Source organism: Aedes aegypti, chromosome 2 (assembly GCF_002204515.2).
Source record: "Aedes aegypti strain LVP_AGWG chromosome 2, AaegL5.0 Primary Assembly, whole genome shotgun sequence".
NCBI classification, from domain to species: domain Eukaryota; kingdom Metazoa; phylum Arthropoda; class Insecta; order Diptera; family Culicidae; genus Aedes; species Aedes aegypti.
Window position 1 is genome coordinate 75,655,711 of NC_035108.1, and position 11,752 is coordinate 75,667,462.

Genomic DNA, 11,752 nt, shown 5'->3' on the forward strand with positions numbered 1-11,752 from the left:
ATCGTGAGCCAAATCTATTGGACGACGCAAAACCGAACTGTCCTGCTTGGGCTTCACGAAGCACTACCCAGCAAGACGCTCCAAAACAGGAAAAAAAAAAACAAACAAAAAAAAATCTCCAGCGACGAAAACACGCGCGAAACCGTGAGCCAAATCTATCGGACGACGCAAAACCGAACTGCCCTGCTTGGGCTTCACGAAGCACTACCCAGCAAGACGCTCCAAAACAGGAAAAAAAAAACAAAAAAAAAAAATCTCCAGCGACGAAAACACGCGCGAAACCGTGAGCTAAATCTATCGGACGACGCAAAACCGAACTGTCCTGCTTGGGCTTCACGAAGCACTCCCAAATGAATTCAATGATAATCTTTTTCCAAAAATCACTAAATCCTAAAAATTCAACTAATTCTTCCAAAATTCGTAAAATTGGGTCCTAAAATTTTTGATGAAATCTTGTTTTTATTTAATAACACGAAAAAGCATGTTACTGTAACTACTTTAGCAAATTTTCCCGCTCAAATAATGGCTGTATCATGTTTAAACTTTAATTTAAAAATTTGGTCCATAAATGAACCTTGACACTTTTGATCATGTTTGACGTTCGCTTAGTCGACAAAAACACCACAGGGGTTTTAGTTCGACCACTGGGGTTGTTCCTATCTGACATTTCGGAAGGGACACGGAAAACAAAATAAACCCAAAATTTGAGTTTAAACCAAAGGATGTGACAAAATCTAAAAAAATGTTTTTTTGGGCTTAAACCAACGGAAAACATTAGAAAATTGAGTAAACATGTGTTTTTGGCCTAAACTTAAGCGTTTGGCACTAAAATTGGGACAGGGCTTTAGGACCCTATTGAAGTTTTATCATTCGCATTGGTATCATCATTTGGAGCTTCTACGTTTGCATTTAAATTACTGTTTGATGGATCAGAATCAACACGTTGAAATCCAGGTACTGTATGCGATGTAGATGAATTTAAACGAGGAAAATGTTTTTCAAATGACTTAGGGTTTATTCACAAATTTCATAACGCCAAAAATGGCCATTTTCGACACCCACCCACCCCCTTGTAACGCTTTTTGTATGAACATTTTACAAATTTTGTATGAGCCGTAACAGTTCGATGACACCCACCCACCCCCTTCAGCGTTATGAAATTTTTGAATGGGCCCTTAGTATCAGGACTGAAATTATTTTGAGCATGTGTAGCAGATTTTTGAATGCGTTTTCTTTTAGAAGGAGGTTTGTAAATAAAATTGACCGAATCAGGAGAATCAGTTTGCTCATCATCACTGAGGGATTCATATATATTAGGAGCAGAAATGTCTTCCGAAGTTTTCAAAATTTCTGAGTACGATAATAGATTTCTACTTTTTAATTTCTGATTAATTTTAATTTGGTTATTTATGTAAACAGGACAGTCTTTTAATGAATCATGTTTTTGATTACAATAAACACAAATGTCTGATTTTTTATTACAATCAGAAGCCAAATGTGATAATCCACATTTAGAACATTTGGGTTTATTACAGCAAAATTTAATAGTATGTCCAAAAAGAAGACATCTTTCACAGTGCATCAATTTTGGAAAATAGAGTCTTACATGAAAAATTACTACATCTACTTGAACAAAGTCTGGTAAAACTGATCCAGCAAATGTAATTTTAATGCAATTTGAATGAATATATTGACCTCCTTTGTCATTTAAAAGTAGCCTAGATAAGCGTTGACAATCTAGAATGTTTACTGGAGATATAGATTTATTTTTGAAAATACTAATGCCATGATTTTTAATATCATCACATTCTAAGGATTCGTCGTATATGACACCACTGATTTCACAAAAATCACATGGTTCATATACACGATACGATCCAGAGAAAAGTTGAGATTCTAGGAGGGAATTGGCTTCATCACGAGAACCAAAAACAATTCTCAATTTATCAAGAGAAATCTTTTTAATTTCCTTGACTGATGAAAACTTTTCATAAATTTTGGCAGATATTAATAAAACATTAATCGGTTTCTCTTTTTTCCGAAAAAATACTACATACGGGCCAGAAAAAGAGGCCGGATAAATTTTAACACGAAATGACTTTTCAAATGAAGAAGATGTGCCAGGAGGTGGATCACCTTTTAAAATAGAGTCATTCCCTTCTACATCCATAATCGAGCAACAGAAAAAATACTACAAATGAAAACCAATACTAATACTACTACACTAATAAAATAAAACAAAAAGATACTCAATGTTCCAAGCTAATATGTCACCAACGCTTCCTCGAAATCTTCCTCTTTCGCGCCACACAGGAACTCCAACCACCTACCACACAGGAATACACACGAGCCAAACGATTCAAATTGAATCAGCACTCACTAAATCTCCTTCTTCCGCGCCACACATCAGGAACTCCTACTACGAACCACACAGGATAACCAACGTTTCACAAGATCCTTTAAGTTTTCTTCAAACTCGCCGTTCAGGCAATCTTGTTCTTCTTCCGCAACACACAGGAGTCGTAATTCCAAATTCTTGAAAAAATTTCTCTGAAAAGAGAATAAATGTCAGATGGAAAAAACAACGTCTTACGGTGCGGCCATAGTAACGCGTCCGCGTCCGCGAACGCGATGCGATCAAAGGATTTCCTGTTGTTGATATTCTGCTTTGCGGGCTCGCAGACGCGCACGCGTCGCTCGACGCGTTTACTATGGCAGCGCCCTTACCCGTTCAAGGCCTGCTACAACAATGTTTGCAACTGAGTTATGCAATCCGGATTTATTCATGGTCAAATCACACGAAAAACGAATTAATGTGTATCGTTTGCTTCGCGGCGAGCTGTTTATTTATGTTTTATTCGCGGTGGTAGTCACTCCTGTTGAAGCGAAGTGAGCGAATCAAAAACAACAACAAACTAGTTTTTGAAGTCACTGAATTTCATTACAGTATGTAATGGGTTATTTCAAGTAAAAGCATGTGTCTGTATTTTTGAGGAACTTCACCCAATACGGCGGTTGTCATTTCGCAGTAGCCTTGTTGTCACTGGTTAGAATCGCTGTATTTGCATTTGTCGTGAGATGTACAATATGTTCAGGTAATTCAAGGATTCGCGACCCAGCGTCGAAGTTCAATGGAATGATCCAAATTTGGGTTCTTTCGAGTTTACCTAACGTTAAGTTGTTAACCCATCAGGGAGGCTTCGAAAGCTAACACTGGGTAGATTTTTTTTTTTTTGCACTGAGTTGTTTATTTTGCCGCTGTCAAATAGAAATAACCTACACGGAGAAATATTTTTACCTATTTTTTTAGTTTACTTTACCCAAAATTAAGTAAATCGATTATAGTTTCAACCCAAAATCTCTCGGTTTTCTCTTTCTCCCACACGAAAGTTGTCAACAATAGAGAGAGCTGCATCTACCCAATGGGGGTACTTTGGCTCAATAAGCCAAATTTGGGTAAATGCAACTTTTCTTATGTTTGGGTCGAAAGAACTCAATTTTGCGTTAAATCAACCCAAAATTGAGTAAATTTTTCTAATGGAATTAAAGCCAAACCACCTAGTGGAGAACTACCTAGTGGGGAGTGCCAAAATTGAGTTATTGGGCTCAACTACGGAATTGCGTTGAAACAACCCAAAATTGAGTTGAATTCCATCTCCATGTAATGATAGGTATATATCAGTTAACCCAAAGTTGGGTTATCCCACGGAAGAGCCGAATTGCGTCAAAAGAAGTCAAAGTTGTTTTTTTATTAATGACACTTTACACCATAGGGTGCATTCGTGTCAGTTGGGTTGATTTGCGGCTCCGTATAGGTAAATCCATTCGTTTGCTCGGTGACAACAAGCTTCGGTTACCAATGGCTTTTAGGGTGAAATCACAGGTTATGCGAGATATTAAGTCATGGCTGGTAGCGGGTCATTTTTTGGTGACTTGGTCACTTTTATTTAACCTAGTCACTAAAATCACTATTTGCAACAAAAAGTCACTTTTTCAAAAAAAAAAAAAAAAATGGCCACTGAAGTGAATTTTTTGGTGATATGAAAATAAAAAATGATAATCTACAGTACACATCTACAGTAATACAAATTTTGTTGTATTCTGCACCAACGATTTTCAACCGACTACAAAAATCTGTTAAGTTTACTATAATCTGGTGAAAATCACTGAGCAGTGTAGTAAATTTGACTATGTCCATAGTAGCATCCACTACAAAGCATTCCCAAGTAACCACAAGCATTATAATATTGCACGTATTCTACTGCATATCAACAACATTGATGCAACATTGCTTTTATTCAACAAATTTCAAGAGCTGTCAAGCAATAAAGCATTAACCCTACATTACAAATGTATCAATGCACTAAAAACACTTTATAAATTGTACTGGTGCATTAATATTACTTTATAAGTTGCTTCATTGCTTCATCGTCCTTCTTGCATTAATTTAACTGTAAAAGTGCCCTTTTCCACTTTTAAACTACTTTGATGGTAGGCTTACGGCAATGCAGCTGCATTATATATGCAATGATATAATGCTCCATGGTTACTTGGGTTGTATTTCAATCCGTGACACCCACCGTACAACACAGTGTGGTCAAAAGTATGATGCTAAACTTTTCAAATCAAGAATTTTTCTAGTCAAAAATACTACAACTCTGGTTATATCAACAGAAGAAATTTTCTTGTGTAGTGATGTTGACTATGTTTTGGTAGAGTTAACAGATTAATGTAGTCGGTTGAAAATCGTTGGTCTTCTTCTTTCTGGCGTTACGTCCCCACTGGGACAGAGCCTGCTTCTCAGCTTAGTGTTCTTATGAGCACTTCCACAGTTATTAACTGAGAGCTTACTATGCCAATGACCATTTTTGCATGCGTATATCGTGTGGCAGGTACGATGATACTTTATGCCCTGGGAAGTCGAGAAAATTTCCAACCCGGAAAGATCCTCGACCGGTGGGATTCGAACCCACGACCCTCAGCTTGGTCTTGCTGAATAGCTGCGCGTTTACCGCTACGGCTATCTGGGCCCCTATCGTTGGTGCAGTTCTTAATTTTACCATGGATTCAGTAGTTTCTACAATAAAATCCATTTCAGTGTAATGTTTGTAAAATATTTGTGTTGATCTAGAGAGACATAGTTTTGAATTGGATATAAGGGGTCATGCACAAATTACGTCACGCTCCAAGGGGGGGGAGGGGGTCAAGCCAAGCGTGACAAGCCTTACAAAATTTTTGGAGGACTTATACAAAAAACGTGACAAGGGGGGGGGGAGGCTGGTCAAAAAAGTTGAAATTTAGCGTGACATAATTTGTGTACAATCCCTAAGAGTGTCAGATAGAAGAAAAGAAGGAACTAATAGATATTATGGATCGATTCAGTTGACTAAAGATTGGTATTTCTGCATCATACGAACTTAGTACGGCAAACTAAGGATTGATTAATTCCATTCCATTTTTTGCGTGGTAGTAGATGATTTGTGATCAACTAACTGAATGAATTGTTGAAACTACTAGAAAATTACTGTTGAGGATACTAAGAGACGTATTCAGCACAGACAGCACCTTAAGAAGAAATTGTAAAATATAAATCTTTAGGTGAAACCAAAACAGTTTGAACGAATCAGGTCAGTAACATATCCAGCAATTACGCCAGATTTTTTTTCTTAAAAATCCAACGGCTTCTTATTATTATTTTGCTCTGGATTTTTCTACGAAATTTGATTCAAAATATCCCTCAAAATTCCTACAAGATTATTCTACTCGTCATCATCATTACTCCGCCAGAAATTTTCACAGGCATAAGCACTTAAAATTTTGTAAACTTGTAAACGAACTTTTGGCAAAACGTCCGTTGATCTTAACAATATCCGATTAACTGACCCGACTTTCTATCAGGGTTGCCTCATCAAAATTGGTAGTTTTTCCTTGAAATATCTGTATTTCTTTATGCTGTATTTTCAATATACATTCAAAAAATTAAGATGGACTGAGAATTACATAAGAAAATAAAAAAAATACCGCCTATGTGTTGTAGTCTCACATGATTGATATACTGCTTCTCGTGGAAAAATGGATTAACCAACGTGCGAAGTTAAGTTTTGACCAACTTCGTCACGTCGCAACTTATTTTTTTTTAATTTTTTTTTAAGGCACTCTGTGCTCGTGGCCACTACTGTGCCGAAATCAGTTGATCTGTAGCTTCTTCTTTACCGATACAGATCTATTTTCAACTTATCTATATTTACATCTTACTTTCACTCTCTCCTACTCTTTTACTCTCACACCGAGCAGTCAGTCAAACGTCTCGTGAAAAGGCCTATTAGTAGAAATTTTACTTGAGTGCTTTCCCAAGTAACCACAAGCATTATAACATTGCAAGTATTCTACTGCATATCACCAAAACTGATGCGACATTGCTTTTATTCGACAAATTTCAAGAGCAATCAGGCAATAGAGCATTAACGCTACATTACAAATGTATCAATGCACTAATATTACTTTATGAATTGCTTCGTTGCCTTATAAGCATTATTGCATTAGTTCGACTAAATCTTTTCCAGTTTTAAACTACTTTAATGGTAGGCTTACGACAATTTAACTGCTTTATATAAGCTATGCTATATAAATCGAAATACAAAATGTCTTGGTTGTCATTCCTTTACCTTTCCATGGATCCATTATGATCTCAAGAATGTAAAAACATAAACGTTACAGACGTTCCAGTATGATATGCATAGTTGGGCTATGAATGATTGAGTGTATTTTTCATGTGTTAAAAATACGTTAAAAATCAAGCGATTTCAACACTTTGTTTATTATTTTCGCAAACCAGAAACAAATGATTTTTCAATCAATTTAGATTACATAACATTAGAACAAATGTATATATCCCACTTCCGATAGATCTTAGAGTGTTATTTGACATCTAAGAGTCAGTATTGATGTGAGTAAAGAGGATAGAAATATACCCACTTCGTAACTACAACTAACTAACTAACAACTAACTGAAGTACGTCTTAATCACATTTAAACAAACTTTTGCCACTAAATCATCGTGGTTGAGTAGGAAAATGAACCTGTCAAGGTTCTAGCTGCAAATATTTGCAAATAAGTTAACAACGTGTCCTCAAAGTAGTTACTTTTGACCAATAAAGGCAATGGTAAAAATGTTCATAAAATTTATTACATACCAGTTTATTTGTAGCGAACAGGAACGAATATACAAAATATTATATATCATATTTTTTGAAGTGATATCAATAACGACATCAACCTCGATGAAGTTTTAACAGTCCAAAATAATTAATTTGGCAATTTCTGATGGTATTTATCATCGGATAATGAGTAAAATGATTTATGACCGCTTCGTAGAAAAAATGGAACCACTATGCATCGTTGCACCCGTAACGCGGGTAGATCACCTTTTCGTGGTGCGTTACGGGATAAGATCTTAAAATTTGAACCCTAGTCTCATCTTGTTTGTCGGGCTAGGGTAATATGTTCAGGTAATTCAAGGATTCGCGATACAAAGCCCTTGTTACTGGCAACAGTTTCTGAAAACTAATCTATTTTACCGATTTGGTTCCTCAGAAATTTAATCGATTATGTTTGCTAAGGGGCGCGCCTTCGCTGAGATGTAAATTTCTATGAAGGGGTTTTCGATTTCGATTTCAGCTCAATAATCACGTGGTCCTCTTTCGCAAAGTGCACCTCTTTCGGAAGAATTCAGGTTAACTTCTGCGTTCATGAGTCCTCTCATGGCGTAGAGGTAACGCGCCCTAACTAGAGATCAGGGAGTCGTGAGTTCGATTCTCACTGAAAAGACGTGTAACTTTTTCGCAAATCTTCACATCAATTTGTCCATCTAATATAATTGCAAATTATATGTAATGTTTAGCTTTTCGGTAGTTGTTAAACTTCCACTCGGCTGGTTAGCCGTAAACTACGATTCATAATTAAAAACAAATAAGAAAATACCGCCTATGTGTTGTAGTCTCACATGATTGATATACTGCTTCTTGTGGAAAAATGGATTAACCAACATGCGAAGTTAAGTTTTGACCAACTTTGTCACGTCGCAGCTTGATTCTCAATAGTGCGCGTAAATGCATACGGCGGAGGGCATACATACACTGAAACAAGCGTTGCAGTAATGAGAACCATGAACGTGTTTTCAAATTTACTATTCCAACCACGATTGAGCTATCATGAACGCTTTTTATTTGCGTTTTGTTCCCTCTCAATCCAACCGCGTCGATAGCCGAGCGGCTAGCGTTCGCGCTTGACAATCCCCAGATCCTCGGTTCGATTCTGGTCTGCTGCAAGTTTTTAACCATGATATAGTCATTTTTACTATACAAATGATGCCATGGTAAAATTGAATGCACAAAATATTCTAAATAAATGCGAATTTAGTCTGCACAAATCAAGTGGCGTTGTGTATTTAATTTAACCCTCTGATATAGTATTTTCAACCGCAACGCTGTTCTCAGTGTACGCTCTATAGCAAAGTGACTCGCGACACGGCGAAGTTGGTCAAAAATCAAACTTCGCACATAGGTTCACCCATTTTTAGTCGCGAAGCAGTATATTTCCTTGAACTTCTTATGTAATTCTTATGTAGTGTTGTACTTATGCAGAACTGTCAGAGGTTTGTTTAAATTTTAAGATTTTCAAAAATATATATTATCATTTTTGATCATAAATTGGTATCCATTTGTACAGTTTTTGGCAAAACTATGTGTTTAGAATCTGAGCTTTCAAAAAAAAAAAACAAAAATCTGTACGGTGGCAATTATGAGGTCGTGTATATTTTTAAGCTTGACTCCCACCAAATATAAGCGGTATGCTAAAATTAATGTTTATGTAAAATTGAAGAAAAAATACAGAAAAAGGTTTTTGTAAAATGTATTTCTACTTTTCACCTGCTTCACAAGTGGGGCAAGTGAAAAGTTTGTAGTATTGAACAATAAATTGGAAAACTAACAGTTATGTTTACGATTTCTATAAACTTTAACATCTGTTAAGTTAACAATAACATAGATAACATGCAAACAAAGAAAATTTTATTCTTCTCAATTCAATTTTCCTCTGTTCAGTTATGCTTGTTCAAATGATTTGACAACATTATAACTACAACATTTTCAATGTTAGTTTTCTTCTAGTTTTAGAATCTGTGTGGATATTAAGCATTGGTCCTCTGATTCCTAAGATATTCCGAAATTCCTTGGGGACCGACGCGTAACCATAATCCCCGTTAATTTCTCAGGCTACAGAATTTTCATCGTATCCGAATATTCACTCTTCAAAACATTACATTAATGAAAGCATGTTGTGAAAAAATTGAATTGAAATTGGCGAAGATGAAATACAAAAGGATTCTGATGAAGATAGGTAGAAATCCTCGAGAATTTTTGTCTCTGGTGGACAAAAACAGAGAACCGGAAAATGAATTCTGACTGAAATGGGCAGTATTCTAGAGAAATACTGGTTTCTGAGGAACACAGAGCACATCTACGGCAATGATATAAAAATATGGTCAGTTTTTGTTTTAGAAATTTTTAGAATATTGTTTGGCATAAGGGTACAAAACAACGGATGAGGTCGGTGTGTTCGTACAATCGAAAAATATCGATTTTTTTAGGACTTGCAATCAAAAAATAGATTCAAAAATAGTTTCAAAAATTTCACATGAACCTAGAAGCCTATACATTTCTGTGGATGCCAACATTTTGTTAATCGGGGAGCCGAGGTATGGTGGGTTGAATTTAGCGTTCCGCCTAATCTTGAGGTGGTCAAGGCACCCTGTGGTTCTGAAAATGCTTACGAAAATATTACCTTAAAAAATCTTTAAGTCTTTTAACCCTATATAATTCCGAACACGTTCCATATTGGTCACATCCCTCAGAGCTCATGCAACCTGGAACCTACTACAGAGTGGACAGTGTATCTTGCTATTCAGAATATGCTTTCGGAAGCATCATCTTGAAATTTGATGCACAGTTTGATATGATTCTAAATAATAAATACAAGACTGAAAATACAAACATGACAGACCATTCCGGAACCAGTTTTGCAGAAATGGCCATATTTCGGTAGTTTTCCAACAAATTTTAGTACGTCTACCGACATTCACATTTTAATTTATTCTAATTTCTAGGAGAATAATGTACACTGAAAAATTTCATATATTTTTCATTCATACCACGCAGATAGATTGGATTCGGGAAAAATGCGAGACTTTGTTTTGGGTGTAACTTTTTATCTTGTGGGTTAAAATTAATGAAATTTTGGGTAATGGTCTAATCCACCGGTGTACTAAATTCACTCGGTCTGAGAATTGTGACACTTGAGCGGGGCACGCTCCCGTATGATCCCCACGTGATCTGGACCCGCTCTAGTGTCAAAATTCTTCGACCGAGTCAGTTTAGTACACCAGTGGATAAGACCATACTAGCATTGAGTATGGTCTAATCCACCGGTGTACTAAATTCACTCGGTCTGAGAATTGTGACACTTGAGCGGGGCACGCTCCCGTATGATCCCCACGTGATCTGGACCCGCTCTAGTGTCAAAATTCTTCGACCGAGTCAGTTTAGCACACCAGTGGATAAGACCATTATGTTTATGTTATGTTATGTATGCAACATTGTATCGCGATCAGTCAAGTAGTTTTCAAGATGCATTCGAAACAAGAAGCGCTACGCCAGCAAATCTTAGGCGTGGTGATCGATAATCGTGGTCAGTCGCTCATATGGATCGGTAAAAGGCTTGGAATCTACCATTCCACCGTGTCCCGCGTTGTAAAGATGTTCCAGGAGACGAAAGCGCGCTAGAAGCAGCCGAAAACCGAAAACGGAATACCGTTTTGATTCATATTACGGACACTTAAGGTGAAGCGGCGTGTAACTCAAAGAATCATTAGAATCATCATTGATGTAACAGTAGTAGTGTCGCCTTTTCATGTATATTTTCAAAACAAACAAACAACGAATATAACATTTGTGTTAAGCATATTTTTATGTAAACATATGGGAAATTTAGTAGATTGACGAGTATTGGAAATCAAAATCAACTGTTCAATCGTACGTATCAAAAGAAAACATTACAATTTAATGAAGGGCAACGGAATTTCTCTGTTTTTTATTGGATTTATCGCATATTTTTGTTATGCATCGGTACGGTTTATGTTTGCAAGGGATGACAGTGTTGCCAGGTGATTGGTGACAGATTTTTCTTACAATTGTTATATGCTTGTTTCTGGAACATTTGCTGCATATTATAAAAACTTATTATTTTGCAAATAGTTTTACATCATAAGATCACTGATTTAATAAAATTTTAATGATTTTTGTGATCAATCCACATTAAATGCTATGATTTTACAGATAGCAACTCTGACATCACTGCGCTCAACGATCGCGATGATTGTGCACACACGATAGACGCGTCCCGACGCATCCCGACGCATCGCACTGTGGAGCTTTTCAATTATTTTGGGTGGTCCAAATTGATAAACTCTTGGTATGATTTTATGCTTCGTAGAGATGGTTTTTGTAATTTGAGAGAATCGAAAAACAAACAACGTATGAATTTCAAGTTTCTATGCTTTGCCCAAACTTTCCGCACTGAAAATTAAGACAACAGAAAAAAAGTTGGATATTTTAGACTATAAACACAGGCATGTCCCAGTGTGCGGTGGCGGCGTCGATTCGCAGCAAGTGAAAACCACCGCCATAATAGTTTTGAG